This window comes from Ranitomeya variabilis, chromosome 3 (genome assembly GCF_051348905.1).
Source record: "Ranitomeya variabilis isolate aRanVar5 chromosome 3, aRanVar5.hap1, whole genome shotgun sequence".
In the NCBI taxonomy this organism is placed as follows: Eukaryota; Metazoa; Chordata; class Amphibia; order Anura; family Dendrobatidae; genus Ranitomeya; species Ranitomeya variabilis.
In genome coordinates this window covers 648,502,464-648,521,434 of record NC_135234.1, presented here as the reverse complement: position 1 = coordinate 648,521,434, position 18,971 = coordinate 648,502,464, and positions in this window count along the sequence as shown.

Genomic DNA, 18,971 nt, shown 5'->3' with positions numbered 1-18,971 from the left:
CTTTTAGGGTATGTTTCCACGGTCAGGAAACGCTGCTTGTTTGACGCTGCACAGAGCTGCAGCGTCAAACAAGCAGCGTCCAGATGTTCCAGCATAGTGGAGGGGATTTTATGAAATCCTGTCTCCACTATGCGTGGAAACCCGCACGCGGCGGCCCTGCGACTACGGACATGCTGCGCGTCTTTTCAGATCGCAGCATGTCCGTACACCTTGTGGGGACGCAGCGTCCCCGCAAGGCATAACACAGGGCCCTATGGGAGAGAGCGATCATCCCGGATGTGAAGAGTTAACACATCCGGCTTGATCGCGTCCCAGAAAGGGGGCGGGGCTTAGCGCCGAGCGGCATCGCCGCTGCGGCGATACCGCCGGCCATCCTGACAGTGGAAACATACCCTTAGGATCGCTACTTCCTATATAGATGACACTAGAATTCTAGTCCTCTTCCTCTCTGAAGAGACAATATGACTTTGAAAAAAGGTAGATAGATATTCCAACTTGTTTCCTAATATAATATTTAATGTGATCCAAATGTGAAACGTCACTTCACATGATTTCTTTTTCATTTTAGAGTTTTTTAACAACTGTAATATCTTATTTTTGCCTCCAATATAAGAAAGAGCAGAAAAAGCATAAAAATGCATGTGTAGTAAAAAAAACTATATAAATAAGTTCCCAGGTAAAGAAATTGAAGCGCTAAACATGCACATGTACGTGTCCACGTTCAGGAAATGCTGCGTTTATGACGCAGCGCTGAGCCGCAGCGTCAAAAACGCAGCGTCCAGATGTTACAGCATAGTGGAGGGGATTTCATGAAATCCCGACTCCACTATGCCTTAAAAAATGCATGCGTTTTTGCCGCGAAAACGCATGCGCGGTGGGTTTTTTTCAAAACGCAGCATGTTGCTACAATGAGCAAAACACGCAGGCACACCGCAGGTGACCTGCCAGTGACCTCAGGTGCAGTTTTGGTCAGGATTTTACTTGCATAAAATCCTGACCAAATCCTGATGCAATCCTGAACGTGGACACATACCCTGAGGGTATGTTTCCACGGTCAGGAAACGCTGCTTGTTTGACGCTGCGCAGAGCTGCAGCGTCAAACAAGCAGCGTCCAGATGTTCCAGCATAGTGGAGGGGATTTTATGAAATCCCGTCTCCACTATGCGTGGAAACCCGCACGCGGCGGCCCTGCGACTACGGACATGCTGCGCGTCTTTTCAGATCGCAGCATGTCCGTACACCTTGCGGGGACGCAGCGTCCCCGCAAGGCATATCACAGGGCGCTATGGGAGAGAGCGATCATCCCGGATGTGAAGCGTTAACACATCCGGCATGATCGTGTCCCAGAAAGGGGGCGGGGCTTAGCACCGAGTGGCTTCGCCGCTGCGGCGATACCGCTGGCCATCCTGACAGTGGAAACATACCCTAAGGGTATGTTTCCACGGTACGTAAACGCTGCTTGTTTGACGCTGCAGCGTCAAACAAGCAGCGTCCAGATGTTCCAGCATAGTGGAGGGGATTTTATGAAATCCCGTCTCCACTATGCGTGGAAACCCGCACGCGGAGGCCCTGCGACTCCGGACATGCTGCGCGTCTTTTCAGAACGCAGCATGTCCGTACACCTTGCGGGGACGCAGCGTCCCCGCAAGGCATATCACAGGGCCCTATGGCGAGGGGTGCGATGATCCCGGATGTGTACTGTACACATCCGGCACCATCGCGTCCCATTAAGGGGGCGGGGCTTAGCGCCGAGCGGCTTCGCCGCTGCGGCGATGACGCTGCCCCTCCGGACCGTGGAGCCATACCCTAAGGGTATGTGTCCACGTTCAGGATTGCATCAGGCTTTGGTCAGGATTTTATGCAAGTAAAATCCTGACCAAAACTGCACCTGAGGTCACTGGCAGGTCACTTGCGGTGTTCCTGCGTGTTTTGCTCATTGTAGCAACATGCTGCGTTTTGAAAAAACGCACCGCATGTGCGTTTTCGCGGCAAAAACGCATGCGTTTTTTAACGCATAGTGGAGTCGGGATTTCATGAAATCCCCTCCACTATGCTGTAACATCTGGACGCTGCGTCTTTGACGCTGCGGAAAAACGCAGCGTCAAAAACACCGCGTTTCCTGAACGTGGACACATACCCTAAAGCTTCTAAAAAATGGTTCAGTTCAGTTTAGTTATATAATGCTAAATTCTGCCACTAGAGGGAGCATCATAAGCAATTGATCAGAAGATGGATATTATAGTAACAGTAGGTTACACATTTCCATTAATTAAAATTCTTGTCTTTACCATTCGCTTTAATACATGGTCAAATACAGCAGTTCTGTTTTAATAATTTGTTTTGCGTGTTGCAGGTAAACAGATATTTCACCTTTATTCCAAACAGCTCTGCTACATTTCGACAGAACCAAATTCTAATATTTTGACCATAATCTATAAAAACCTGAGATGCCAAAAGCCACAAGATTAATCAATAATGATAGTAATGAAGTTTCTGCAAGTAGATTCATTTTAAAATCTATTATGTATTACTGTCATTTTCTTAGATAAATAACTTAGACCAATATCAGCACATCAGGGCAGGTTTATTAATGTATCGTCTGCTGTAAATACAATGAAAAATATGGAATTCATTGCAAACTCCATAGTTATGAAGCCTCTACATTTCTCTGCCATGTGCCGTATTGAAGGAATTGAAGCATTCTGTGCTGGAGAGACACTGGTGCAGGGTTTGTACGGTATATCTACTGTAATAAAGGAGGAGAGGCATGCAGTGGCCAGGGGGCAGCTTATAGGGGTATTTTCAAGTTATTGACCGTGACGGACGTCATGGCAGGTCCTTTTCGCGCAGGCGCGCAGGACCTGTAATGACGTCGCGGTCACATGACCGTGACGTCATGGCAGGTCCTTGTCACACACCATCCTTAGCACCGGAACCTGCCGCTTGCATGGAGCGGTCACCGGAGCGTCGCGAGGAGCGGGAAAGGCGGCGTAGGTGAGTATATAATGATTTTTTATTTTTCTTATTATTTTTAACATTAGATCTTTTTACTATTGACGCTGCATAGGCAGCATCAACAGTAAAAACTTGGTGACACAGGGTTAATAGCGGTGGCAACGGAGTGAGCTACCTGCGGCATAACGCGGTCCGTTACCGCTGCCATTAACCCTGTGTGAGCGGTGACTGCAGGGAGTGTGGAGAGGGCGCCGGGCACTGACTGCAGGGGAGTAGGGAGGGACTAATCGGACTGTGGCCGTTGCTGATTAATGAATCAATGAATATCTGTGACAGAAAGAAAGACAGACAGACAGACAGAAAGACGGAAGTGACCCTTAGACAATTATATAGTAGATATAAAGCTGAATGTGTGTGTGTATGTGTGTATGTGTGTATGTCCGGGATTGGCATCTGCACCGTCGCAGCTACAGCCACAAAATTTTGCACAGAAGTATTGAAGCAAGCATATTATAGATGTATATATATCTCTCTCTCAATGGCGTATCTCCTATATAGAACTGAATCAAATATGCAGAGAAGGACTAATGAGGATCAGCTGGAAAGATACACAGCAAAAAAACACAAGAACAACAGCCATAATGATCCTATATATATATAATTTTATTAGAACAACATTAAAATACCAACCATGAACAGGTAAAAAAGCATAGGAGAGATGACACCCAGGCCACGGCCGGGCCACAATCACAGGACCAGCTGTCCACACACGAACCAGGTCAACAGCAAAGGTACAGCAAAATACCTAATCATGTGTAGCGCACGCCAATTTGGATAACATGACCATGATTACCAATAGATATGGGTATCATACATGGTGTACTACTACAAACAATTGTCATATTAGAAATGTACATAGTATAGCTGCTTAACCGGTATAATCACCGGACAGATCATGCAATACATTAGCCCACAAAAGATGAAGGACTATGCTTACAATTAGATATTTATATTAAGGGCAATGCAATGCTGCAATTAGTTACCATGTACAAATGAGCATACCTAAGCTGCACGACCGGTGCGCGCACAGGACAGCCGGGCCGAACCCCAACGCGCGTTTCGGAGCTACCGCAACGCTCCTTCCTCAGGAAGGAGGAAGGAGCGTTGCGGTAGCTCCGAAACGCGCGTTGGGGTTCGGCCCGGCTGTCCTGTGCGCGCACCGGTCGTGCAGCTTAGGTATGCTCATTTGTACATGGTAACTAATTGCAGCATTGCATTGCCCTTAATATAAATATCTAATTGTAAGCATAGTCCTTCATCTTTTGTGGGCTAATGTATTGCATGATCTGTCCGGTGATTATACCGGTTAAGCAGCTATACTATGTACATTTCTAATATGACAATTGTTTGTAGTAGTACACCATGTATGATACCCATATCTATTGGTAATCATGGTCATGTTATCCAAATTGGCGTGCGCTACACATGATTAGGTATTTTGCTGTACCTTTGCTGTTGACCTGGTTCGTGTGTGGACAGCTGGTCCTGTGATTGTGGCCCGGCCGTGGCCTGGGTGTCATCTCTCCTATGCTTTTTTACCTGTTCATGGTTGGTATTTTAATGTTGTTCTAATAAAATTATATATATATAGGATCATTATGGCTGTTGTTCTTGTGTTTTTTTGCAGCCACAAAATTTTGCAGAGTCACACGTCTGGACCCCGAGAGCGTCATAGGCTATGCTGTGAGGCAAAATTTTAACCCCGCACGTTCCAATTCACCAAACAATTTTGCCCCTATCTACATAATGGGGAAAAAGTGAAAGGAAAAGTGTTGGAGGCAAATTGACAGCTGCCAGATGTGATCAAGGGCGACTTAAAGAATGAGAGCGATGATGCCAAAGAGTATATACCGTACAGTTGCTAAGGTGGGGCCCCGACATGGGATACTCACCACACATGGGGATATGGACACACACACACAAAATGCGCCACACACTACCACGTGCTTGAACACATATATCACCCTCAGCGCACATTTCACCACACATACACCAACCTCGCCACATAAAAGTCGAAACACAAAAGTCGCCACTCAAAACTCGCCACGCGCAAAACTCACCACATGCAAAACTAGGCTCACGCAAAACTCGCCACACGTGCAAAACTCACCTCATGGAAAACTCGCTACACGCAAAACTTGCACACGCGAAAAAATTGCCACATGCACAAAAGTTGCAACACATGCAAAAGTTGCCTCACACAAAACTTGCACATACTCAAAACGCACCACACATAAAACTTGCCACGCACAAAACTCGCCATGCGCAAAACTTGCTGCACACAACTTGCTACACTAACCTGTCACATGCAACTCGACACACAAAAAGTTGCTACACGCATGTCGCCACACAAATCTCATCTCTCAAAAGTCGCTACATGCATGTCGCCACACGCAACTCAACACACACAACTTGACACATGAAACTCGCCCTAAAACACACACAAGTCTGGTATTATCCTTCAAAAACAAAAATCTGATTAATAAGCAGACAAACTACAAGAGCAACAAATGTACCATATAGGAATTACGGTAGCTGTCAGTCACATGACCTGTCTATTATGTGTATGTGTGAGCTAATATATACTGCCAGGGGGAGGGCTTCCTGTTAGCTGGGGATTTATCAGGCTGACAATTTGGCTTACAAATACTGAGGTAAAAATACTGAGCAAATAACATGTGAACGAGGTCTAATACAGGAGGAGATGACAAACAGATATTTACTATATACAGGAGGAGATGACACACAGGTTTATACTATATACAGGGGAGATGACACACACATATACTGTACTGTATACAGGGGAGATGACACACAGGTATATACTATATACAGGAGGAGATGACATACAGGTATATACTATATACAGGAGGAGATGACACACATATATTCTATATACAGGGGAGATGACACACAGGTATATCCTATATACAGGAGGAGATGATACACTGGTATATACTATATACAGGGGAGATGACACACAGGTATATACTATATACAGGAGGAGATGACACGCAGGTATATACTATATATAGGAGGAGATGACATACAGGTACATACTATATACAGGAGGAGATGACTTACAGGTACATACTATATACAGGGGAGATGACACACAGGTATATACTATATACAGGAGGAGATGACACACAGGTATATACTATATACAGGAGGAGATGACACACAGGTATATACTATATACAGGGGAGATGACACACGTATATACTATATACAGGAGGAGATGGCACACAGATATAAACTATATACAGGAGCAGATGACACACAGGTACATACTATATACAGGAGGAGATGACATACAGGTATATACTATGTACAGGAGGAGATGACACACAGGTATATACTATATACAGGAGGAGATGACATACAGGTACATACTATATACAGGAGGAGATGACACACGTATATACTATATACAGGAGGAGATGGCACACAGATATAAACTATATACAGGAGCAGATGACACACAGGTACATACTATATACAGGAGGAGATGACATACAGGTATATACTATGTACAGGAGGAGATGACACACAGGTATATACTATATACAGGAGGAGATGACATACAGGTACATACTATATACAGGAGGAGATGACACACAGGTATATACTTTATACAGGAGCAGATGACACACAGGTATATACTATATACAGGAGGAGATGACTTAAAGGTATATACTATATACAGGAGGAGATGACACACGTATATACAGGAGGAGATGACATACAGGTATATACTATATGAAAGAGGAGATGACACATAGTTATATAGAGGAGGAGATAACATACAGCAGGTATATACTATACACAGGGGAGATGACATACAGGTATATGCTATATACAGGAGATGACATACAGGTATATACTATATATAGGAGGAGATGACATACAGGTATATAGTATATACAGAAGAGATGACATACAGGTATATACTATATACAGGAGGAGATGACACATAGGTATATACAATATACAGGAGGAGATGACATACAGCAGGTATATAATAATAATAATAATAATAATAATTTTTATTTATATAGCGCCAACATATTCCGCAGTGCTTTACAAATTATAGAGGGGACTTGTACAGACAATAGACATTACAGCATAACAGAAATCACAGTTCAAAAAAGATACCAAGAGGAGTGAGGGCCCTGCTCGCAAGCTTACAAACTATGAGGAAAAGGGGAGACATGAGAGGTGGATGGTAACAATTGCTTTAGTTATTTGGACCAGCCATAGTGTAAGGCTCGGGTGTTCATGTAAAGCTGCATGAACCAGTTAACTGCCTAAGTATGTAGCAGTATAGACACAGAGTGCTATTGACTGCCTAAAGTGTATGAGAACATGATGTGAGGAACCCGATTATGTTTTTTTTTTGTTTTGTTTTTATTTTTTTTTAATAGACCACACAGGGATAGTTAGGTTAATGCGTTGAGGCGGTAGGCCAATCTGAACAAATGAGTTTTTAAGGCACGCTTAAAACTGTGGGGATTGGGGATTAACCTAGGTAGTGCATTCCAAAGAATCGGCGCAGCACGTGTAAAGTCTTGGAGACGGGAGTGGGAGGTTCTGATTATTGAGGATGCTAACTTGAGGTCATTTGTGGAGCGGAGGGCACGGGTAGGTTGGTAGACTGAGACCAGAGAGGAGATGTAGGGTGGTGCTGAGCCATGGAGTGCTTTGTGGATGGGGGTAATAGTATACTGTATGCTATTTACAGGGGAGATGACAAACAGGTATATACTATATACAGGAGATGACATACAGGTGTATACTACATATAAGGGAGATGACAACATGTATATACTGAGGGGAAAATGAGAGGTGTGAGGTGCAAATGAGGGGTTTGAGGTGAAAATGAAAAGGTGTGAGTGCAAAATAAGAGGAGTGAGGGAAAATAGTGGAGTGATCGGAAAATGACAGATGTGAGGTCGAAATGACAAGTGTTAGGGGGGCAATGAGAGGAGTGAGGGGGAATGAGAGGAGTGAGGGGGAAAATAAGAGGAGTGAGGGGGAAAATGAGAGGTGTAAGGGAGAAAATGAGAGATGTGAGGGGGAAAATGAGAGGGGTGATGGGAAAATAAGAGAAGTGAGGTGCTATAACTAACCACAGATCCACAGATATTTACTATGCCCAGGCAATGCCGGGCTCTTCAGCTAGTATATATATATATATATATATATATATATATATATATATATATATATATATATACACACACAAATTTATCACTGGCTTGCTCTTTCTATCTGATGTCATTTTACTGCTATGAGAGCTTTTATCTTTCATAGTCTACAACTAGTTTGGAGTTGGCCACTAATGTCCAGACCCTGGCCAAACGTGTGGATTACAGAAGAGGAGTGAAAAGGAATCTGTCAGTAGGTTTTTGCTATTTAATCTGAGAGTACCATAATGTAGAGGCAGAGAGACTGATTCCAGCAATGTGTCACTTATTAGGCTGCGTGTTGCAGTTTCACTACAACCAGTTTCTAATCAGCAGGAGATTATCAATGCAGGACTATAACTCATGTGCAGACTAGTGATGAGCGAATATACTCGTTACTCGAGATTTCTCGAGCATGCTCGGGTGTCCTCCGAGTATTTTTTAGTGCTCAGAGATTTAGTTTTTATTGCCACAGCTGAATGATTTACATCTGTTAGCCAGCATAAGTACATGTGGGGGTTGCCTGGTTGCTAAGGAATCCCCACATGTACTTATGCTGGCTAACAGATGTAAATCATTCAGCTGCAGCAATAAAAACTAAATCTCCGAGCACTAAAAGATACTCGGAGGACCCCCGAGCGTGCTCGAGAAATCTCGAGTAACGAGTATATTCACTCATCACTAGTGCAGATGTGGCACCCCAGGGTCCTGGTCGTCACAGTAATGTTGCTTTCCTCACGGGGAGAGTGATGCTACATTTGGAGGCAAGAAAGGATAACTATACCCAGGTACCACAAGCATGCAACACATTCACACTCCAGGCCACCAGGGGGAGCTTTTGATTTACTAGGTGACTCCCCATATATATTTAACTGGTAGTCTGTAGGGAAAGTTAGTGAGTTCCAGACAGCAGTCTGAGGAGGACAGAGGGTTTACGGAGCTGTGTATGCCACAGTGCTACAGCTCCTGGAAAGAGACATAAGCAGAATTGATTGCAGTGAGCGTGCAGGAGAGGAAGCACAGGAGAGGATACCAGAGGGAGACCAGCCCCGAGCAGGCTGCCTCCTTCTGAGGCGCAGAAAAAAAAGCATTAACCTGATCGCTAAACAGCGTAGCGAGAAAAAAATTTGAAACGCCAGAATTAGGTTTTTTTGGTCGCCGCGACATTGCATTAAAATGCAATAAAGGGCGATCAAAAAAACGTATCTGCACCAATATGCTATCATTAAAATCTCCAGCATGGCACGCAAAAAATAAGCCCTCAACTGACCCCAGATCATGAAAAATGGAGACGCTACAAGTATTGGAAAATGGCGCAATTTTTTTTTTTTAGCGTCTTAATTTTTCATGATCTGGGGTTGGGTGAGGGCTTGTGACAGGGGCCGGCGATGCGCTCATTTCCGGCCGCCCGGCCGGAAGCGCCGGTTAAATGCCGCTGTCAGCATTTGACAGCAGCATTTAACTAGTTAATAGCGGCGGGTGAATCGCGATTTCACCCGCCGCTATTGAGGGCACATGTCAGCTATTCAAAACAGCTGACATGTCCCCGGCTTTGATGTGGGCTCACCGCCGGAGCCCTGCATCAAAGCGCGGTATCTGACCTCGGACGTACTAAACCGTCCGAGGTCAGAAAGAGGTTAAAGAGTTAATATAGTATATAAAAATAAAAAGTGAGACTTGAATTTAGACAGATAGTTATGCATGATGATCCACTTTTGAATAAAATGAACAAGATGCAGTAAACCCGTGGGGGGTAGTCGAAAGTTTTGCACTTAGGAGAAGATAAAGAAAATGTTTATGTAGCACTTAAAAGATAGTATACCCTTAGGGTACCGTTACACTAAACGATTTACCAACGATCACGACCAGCGATACGACCTGGCCGTGATCGTTGGTAAGTCGTTGTGTGGTCGCTGGGGAGCTGTCACACAGACAGCTCTCCAGCAACCAACGATGCCGAAGTCCCTGAGTAACCAGGGTAAACATCGGGTTACTAAGCGCAGGGCCGCGCTTAGTAACCCGATGTTTACCCTGGTTACCATCGTAAATGTAAAAAAAAAAAAAAACAGTACATACTCACATTCCGGTGTCACGTCCCTCGCCGTCAGCTTCCCGCACTGACTGTGAGTGCCGGCCGTAAGGCACAGCACAGCGGTGACGTCACTGCTGTGCTCTGCTTTCACTTTACGGCCGGCACTCACAGTCAGTGCGAGAAGCAGACGGCGAGGGACATGACACCGGAATGTGAGTATGTACTGTTTGTTTTTTTTTACATTTACGATGGTAACCAGGGTTAACATCGGGTTACGAAGCGCGGCCCTGCACTTAGTAACCCGATGTTTACCCTGGTTACAAGCGAACACATCGCTGGATCGGTATCACACACACCGATCCAGCGATGACAGCGGGAGATCAAGCGACGAAAGAAAGTTCCAAACGATCTGCTACGATGTACGATTCTCAGCGGGGTCCCTGATCGCTGTTGCGTGTCAGACACAGCGATATCGTATGGATATCGCTGGAACGTCACGGATCGTGCCGTCGTAGCGATCAAAGTGCCACTGTGAGACGGTACCCTTAGAGGGTACTTGCATTTAGTAGTTGTTGTATTGTTTTCTATTCTTATCAAAATGGGCCCAGAATGTAAATATGTTCTGCAACGTTCAAGTGTCCTTACCTCCCATAAAGGGAAGCACCAGTTCGCATTAACTTGTTTACTTATTTTATAGCATTTTAAAAAGATGTATGTCTTCTTGCATTAACATGTATTGTTGTTCCTCTTTTCCCAGTCCGGGAGTATTGGATTATAGGGGGGAGTGTGGCGCCCCAGCGTCCTGGTCGTCACAGTAACGTCGCTTTCCTCACGGGGAGAGTGATGCTACGTTTGGAGGCAAGAAAGGATAACTGTACCCAGGTACCACAAATATGCAACACATTCACACTCCAGGCCACCAGGGGGAGCTTTTGATCCTATTTACTAGGTGACTCCCCATATATATTTAACTGGTTGTCTGTAGGGAAAGTTAGTGAGTTCCAGACAGCAGTCTGAGGAGGACAGAGGGTTTACGGAGCTGTGTATGCCACAGTGCTACAGCTCCTGGAAAGAGACATTTACAAAGCAGAATTGATTGCAGTGAGCGTGCAGGAGAGGAAGCACAGGAGCAGATACCAAAGGGAGACCAGCCCCGAGCAGGCTGCCTCCTTCTGAGGCGCAGAAATTCGGTAGCTGGAACACCGAGGTTGTAAGGACCTCCACGCCTTACATCAGAGACCGGCAGGACAGCTGAACTTCAAGTTCCCTGTCCGACCTAACACCCAGGAGGCACGGTGACACCCTTCAGAGCTGGGTGATCTAAGAGATCCTATAAAGAGGCTCAAGTCACGAGTCATATGGGTTATGTCCTATCCTACCCGGGTGACAGAGAGAGAGAGATAACAACTGTGAAGACCTTATGTGAAGCTTCTAGCAGTAAGGGACTACACCACTACAGCGCAAAGGAAGGCTTCTATTCTCCACCTGGGTAAGGGAACTCTGGACTTGCCTCCAAACCGGCCGGACCCTACTTGCCCTGTGATCCAGTGCCCTGGACTGTGGCTTGCGAAGTCTTCAGTAAATGAGGTAAAGAGACTGAAAACCTGTGTCCTCATTCCTTAGTGCACCTCTCACTATTCTACAATCTACCCATTGGGACGCCCTGGGGATATACTTCACCTGTGGGAAGTTATACCATCTAGCTGCCATAACAACACCCCAGGGAACCCTTAAAGCAGCGTAGGTCACCCTGACCAAATACCACAGGTGGTGTCATGAACAATCCCTTTAAAGACCTTTCCCCCTTTTACATGGGCACCCAGGGCCACGGACCCGGTCGCAGCCACCGTGATATCCCCCTGTGAACTCTGGACCCGGTACCGAGTACCCCACGGCCTTGGCGGGCGACTCACAGACCAGTTAGACTAATCTGTATAACACCACTCCACCACTGATTACCAGCTTGCTGACAATTCCCAATGTACCCAGTGAGCTGTCAGTCAGGGCTGTGGGTTGGATTACACACAGACCTTAAGTCTTGGCTTTGCTACATCTACATCAGAAAAAACAGAGATTCTATAACAACTGCACCAAGCAGCTCAGTAAGTCGCTGGAATCAGGGTATCTGTCTCTATATTATAATGCTGCCATCAGAATCCATAGGAAAACCCTGCTGACAGATTCCCTTGGTGCGTTTTTGATGCTGCAAATATTCTGCAGCGTATCTCCACCAATTAGATAAATTAGGTTAATTTTATTTTTTATTGCATTTTTGAACTCGTTTTACATGAGTTTTAGCGCATTTTTTCTACTGCGGTTTTGCCTTTTTTTGGTACTTTATGTTTTAAATACAACTGCTTTGCATTGGAAACTGCTTGTTACTTAGCACTGAAAAAAAAGCAAAACAAAAAACAACTGTGAGATTGCCCTTTTTTGCAATTTCACCACACTTTGAATTTTTTTTCCCGTTTTCCCAGTACAGGATATCTTAAAACCAATGGTGTTGTTCAAAAGTACAACTTGTCCCACAAAATACAAGCTCTCATATGGCCCTTTTGACCAAAAAAATAAAAAAGTTATGGCTTTGGGAAGAAGGGGAGCAAAAAATGAAAATGCAAAACCAAAAATACCTCTGTTCGTTAAGGGGTTAAACTTTATGTTCTATAAAAACATTGCAATCCTGAGGCCTGGTTCTATCTATGTGACATAGATAGATGTAATCTACATGATTCTGCAGCATGAATCAGATGACAGGTTCCCTTTAAAGGAAATAAAAAAGTTATGGACTCATTGACCTTAAAATGGACAACAAAATAGTATTTTTTATACTGGTATGGTAATAAGAAAAACAGGAATGGAAGAATTCTGCTAAAAGCAGGCATCAGTCCTAGTGAGTATGCGGAGTATTTCACGTGGGTTCCTGTCGTGCTATATGTCAGCACTCAGCAGCACATGTAGTCTTTCTGTACATCATAGAGGCTAATGCAGCTGCATGTCCTGTTGCTTACACCTAATCAGTCTTGGGAAGTAACAATAAGGGCTGTCCCACACGTCCAGATAATTCCGGCACCGGAAACAATCGGTACCGGAATTATCCGTGTCCGTGTGCCCCTACGTTTCTTGTGTACATCAGTGTGTCACACTTGCGGCACACGTGTGCCCACTGGGTACCACACGCACCGTGCTGGGTACTACACGTACCAGCATCTGGTGCTGAAGCTGCGATTCATATCTTCTATCCAGCAGCGTTTGCTGCAGAGAAGATATGAATAATAAAATAAAGATCTATGTGTGCGCCGCCCTCCCACCCCCTGTGCGCCCCCCCGCTGGTCAGAAAATACTTACCCGCCTCCCTCGCTGCTTCCTGGTCTGGCCGCGGCTTCTAGTGTATGCGGTCACGTGGGGCCGCTCATTTACAGTCATGAATAGGCGGCTCCACCCCTATTGGAGGTGGAGCCACATATTCATGAGTGTAATCGGCGGCCCCACGTGACCGCATACAGTAGAGAAGCCGCGGCCAGACCAGGAAGAAGCTACAGCCAATGAGGGACCGGGTGAGTATTTTCTGAACAGCGGGGGGGCGCACAGGGGGTGGGAGGGCGGCGGACACATAGATCTTTCTTTTAAACACTATTATTCATATCTTCTCTGCAGCAAACGCTGCTGCACAGAAGATATGAATGGTGGCTTCAGCACCATGTGGGGGGGACAGCGCTTACTGTAGCGCTGTCTCCTGCACACAAACGGACTGCAGACAGAGAACGTCCGTGTGCGGTCCGTATTTTACACGGACCCATTGACTTTAATGGGTCCGTGTAATACGTGCGCTCCCACGAACACTGACATGTCTCCGTGTTTGGCACACGGAGACACGGTCCGCAAGAAATCAATGACATCTGCACAGATGCATTGATTTTAATGGGTCTACGTGTGTCAGTGTCTCCGGTACGTGAGGAAACTGTCACCTCACGTACTGGAGACACTGACGTGTAAAACCGGCCTAACAAGAACGTCTTTTTCTGCTTTTATTTTCTCTCCAAGTATTTTTCTTTTTTTTTTCAATAAGATAAGGTCCTTTCTGCCTTTTACCAAGTTTGTCGGAGAAGTTTACAGAAAGTGCCTATGTCTAAGCAATTAGGGCTTGGATAACATGGCAGCAACCTCTGCTGGCTTCTTCTACATCAGCTGAGAAAGCCCATGATTTTAATTGTTTATTTTGACAGTCTTTGTATGTCAGAAAATAACACGTAACTGCGCCCAGCTGTGAACCCTGCGGAGAATCGTTTCCAATTTGTTTTATTTATAAGCATTTTTAGTAAGTGTGTAGTTAACTGTGTCTATGTATATGCATGTGCGCACCCATACATTGTCACCAGGTATAAAAATAATTGCTCAACCACTGTACGCTGTTTGAGGCGTCTGGAGACTTCAGGAAGTTATGAGATGTAGATGTTACTGTAAAAGTCAGAAGGACGGTAAAACCTAGGATTTACCGGTCAATCTGGACATTAACCGAGGCCGTCGGTAAAAGCTCAAAATGAAAAGTAAAATTGGACTTTTACCGGTGAAGTCTTGGTAAATGTTAACATATCTCAACAGCGTTGGTAAAAGTCAGAAATATCTGGTGTGAAGATGGAACATCTGACTTTAACCAAGCGCAGTTGGTAAATGTGCACATTTACCACGGCTTCTTGGTAAATGTAGCTGTGAAGGGTGTAATAAAAAGTGTAAGCCACCGCGGGCGAGGAAATGGAGGACACAGTGGGAAAGGTGTCTGATTAGGCAGATACGGCGAGGAAATGGAGGACACAGTGTTCAAAGTTTTTATAAAGGTAATAAGAGTAAATGGGGAAAATATGGTAATAACAATGAACAAAATCTGCTACCCTGTAAGGTATCTGCTACCCTGTAACGTATGTACGTTCTATATATACAGATGTCAATCCTGACTATCCTATGATTATTGTTCCGATCATACATAAAGTGACCACTTCCCGCTAACATACAACCACTAACCCCACACTAAAATCTGCAAAAGAGAACGTCCTATGAATCTTAGGGTATCAGTGTTCTGCAGCACCCTCTCACAAAAAGTTACAAGAAGTACACATGCTGCTGGTGTAGTAGTGTATAAATTGTCCTGTACTTAGCTTCCTGTATTCCTGTAGAGCGTAGAGTTCAAAGTCTTTCCAAGGGCCCCTTGCAAGGTGGATGCTAACACCGCTCACACGATTTACCGTTGCCGCACCAATGTGGTAGAACCAGAAGATATGCAGATAAGCTCTGAGCCAGAGTTGCTAGGTGCCATGAATGGTCTGTTCCACCCGAGCACCGTAGTCTCTGATCAGGGGAATCGGAAGACAGCGCATTCCGAGAAAAGGCTGGAAGGTAACAGCGCAACAGCCCTGTCTGGGCTCAGTCTAGTCAGCACAGCACCAGTCCTCTCACTCTCCCTAAAATAGCTCCTGCCTCAAGTCCTAGTTTCCTGGGGTTCTCTTCTTAGATTGCTGCCCAATCACTGCCTGAAGAAAATCACTAAATCATCAATGGCAGTGTTAGACCAGTAGATGGTGCTGTTGTACAGTCTTTCACACAATGCTGAGTAACCCTATTACAAAAGAACATGGGATTCTTGCCAAGCAGTGTGGGTAAATGGGCGTACTTCCTGTTTGTGTCCTCATGCTGGACGACTGCCTGAGTGTTTTGCAAGCTGCACATACTGCTCAAAGCTGCATAGCCGACTGTCTGTCAAAGCTGCACAGGCACTAGCTGATTGTCAGATCATGAGTGAGGAAATGAAAGATCATTTTTTGGAGCTCTTGAATGAAGTGGTGGAGAAAAAGCGAGATAATTTTTATCTCACGGACGATAAATACGAGAATATATTGAAAGAAGTGAAGGAGGCTAAGGTGGCGGTACCTAAACAGAGTATTCACTACAGGCATTTGAAGAGGTACGACATCATGACCGTCAGAAAGGATGAAAAGTTAATTGCACCAATCTCGTGTGAAAAAGAGAACGTGTTGCATTACGTTCGGTGTGCAGAACTCTTTAGTGTCATTCATAATGCGCACATCAGTACCGACCACGGAGGGCGGACCAGGATCCTAAAGGAGGTGAACCGTAAGTTCAAAAATGTCACAACGGAGTCAATAGTTATTTATCTGCGACTCTGCCAGCCATGCCAGAAAAAAACAGAAGATTACCAAAAAAGGCCTTGTTGTGAAACCCATCCTACACAGTGAAATGAATTCTCGTACTCAAGTCGATCTCATTGACATGCAATCCAATTGTGATAATGATTTCAAGTTCAAGTTTCATATTCGTCTATCAAGACCACGTCACTAAATTTGTTCTTCTACGTGCTTTATGCACTAAAACAGCAGAAGAGGTTGCGTACCACCTCCTTGACATTTTTTCCACTTTTGGTGCCCCGTGTATTCTGCATTCTGATAATGGGAGGGAATTTTGTAACAAGGTCATACAGAATTTGTGCGCGATGTGGCCTGATATGAAAATAGTGCATGGTAAACCAAGACACAGCCAGTCCCAAGGCTCCGTGGAAAGAGCAAATCAAGACATTGAAAACATGTTGTCAACGTGGATGGAAACAAATAAGACACCCAAGTGGTCTGAGAGCCTTCGCTTTGTACAAGCAATGAAAAATAGAGCATACCATGAGGGAATAAAATGCTTGCCCTATGAAGCTATGTTCGGAGTACCAATGCAGATGGGTGTAGCTACCTCCAAAATTCCTAGTGATGGGATCAGAAATCTGTCTTCAGAAGAAGATCTTGAAAAAATGTTTGTTGGTTTGGAAGAGGAACCTAGTGATCCGACATCACCAACAGAAGCCGAAGGGTCAGATGAATCTAACTTTCATCACACATCAGCACCGACAGCAGCAGAAGCTTTGGATGAATCCAACTGTCATCAGCTGTTCACAACGGAAGGAGAAGGTTTGGACTTATCCAACTGTCCGCACACCTTAACAGCATATGAAACTCCACCAATTTTGCCATCCAAGAATAATGAAGACCTAAAAGAAAAAAGTGTTGAGTCAAAGCCTTCTAAGAAAGATGGAGAACTTCATGATGATCAGCAACCTGACGTTTTGATTTCGCATACAATCAATAGAAGAATTGGTGCGATCAGAAGAGTTCGAAAAGCTGCAAGAGAAGGACTTGAAACACAGGCCAAGAAAATGTTGAAATATTCCAGTCAAAAATTACCCGAACCTAACATTGGACAGAACATCAGAATCAGAATTCCAGACGTCGACCGTTCAAAAATAGACCCTAATTCGATCATTGCGATTATTATTAAAAAAGAAGATGACTTCTACCAAGTGGGGACTACCGCTGGGATCCTAAATGCATTATATTATCGCAATCAGTTCACCATCTGTCAGGAAAATTTCATAGGATTGCAGGATGTGAAAAAAGTTCAGATCAGCCTTCGCACGGCGGTTTCCCAACAATCGTTGGTGGGAGGTCAGGGATTGAGGAAATGCAACTGTTTAAAGAAGTGCCTAAACAAGAAATGTGTTTCTAGGCTGGCAAAAATGAAGTGCCATTCAAAGTGTCACAATTCCCAACCGTGTTGCAACAAATAGTTCCTCTTTTGTGTTTGTTGTATGTCTTTTTCATTGAGATGAAAAATGAAGTGCAATTTAATGGGTCACAATTAGAGTTGAGTGGATAGCTGGATATCCGTCTATCCGTACGGATAAGACTGAGATCCGAGTGGATCCGGATTCTATCCATGTCCCATATAAGTCTATGGGACAACTATCCATGTGCAGGGACATCCCTCCTGTGTCACCAGTGATGCGGGGGTGACTCCCTGCACACTGGTGGGCATCCCTGCCATCACCAGTGATGCTGGGGACTCAGCCGGGGCATACCTGAGCAAGGAGATCCTCGCGGCGTCACTGCAGTAGGAACTCCCCGCCCACTAGGGTCATCCCGCACTCTGGCCGGACCCCCCTACTCCACCACTTAAAGAGCACTACTTACCGGAGGCTACCAGAGGCTTCCCAGGTCTCATCGGCCGGCCGCATCCTCCTTCTTCCGGGTCACATGACTGCATACGTCACCACGAAAGTGACAGGTGTATAAGTCATGTGACACGAGTTGTGTCACATGACTTACGCATGCATCACTTGCGTGGTGATGTATGCAGTCATGTGACCCGGAAGGAGAACGCGGACGACACGACCTGGGAAACCTCCGGTAAGTAGCAATTTAGCTTTATACCTGTCTGCCCTGCACACTCGCAACATCCATGCCTTCCGATGATGCATGAAACATGCATTATCGGAAGGCACGGATATATCCGACAGATATCGGGATTATCCGTATCCGTACAGCCCATTATCTGCTCGGATAACGGGTCTGGACGGATCTATCCGCTTATTCCTAGTCACAATTACAGAATTACATAGTTTTGAAGTTGCGTTATTCTTGTATTTGCGTTAATTTGTCATTTTTGAGAAGTATTTTCCTACAATTACAGAATTACATAGTTTTGAAGTTGCGTTATTCTTGTATTTGCGTTAATTTATCATTTTCCGCTTATTCCTAGTCACAATTACAGAATTACATAGTTTTGAAGTTGCGTTATTCTTGTATTTGCGTTAATTTATCATTTTCCGCTTATTCCTAGTCACAATTACAGAATTACATAGTTTTGAAGTTGAGTTATTCTTGTATTTGCGTTAATTTATCATTTTT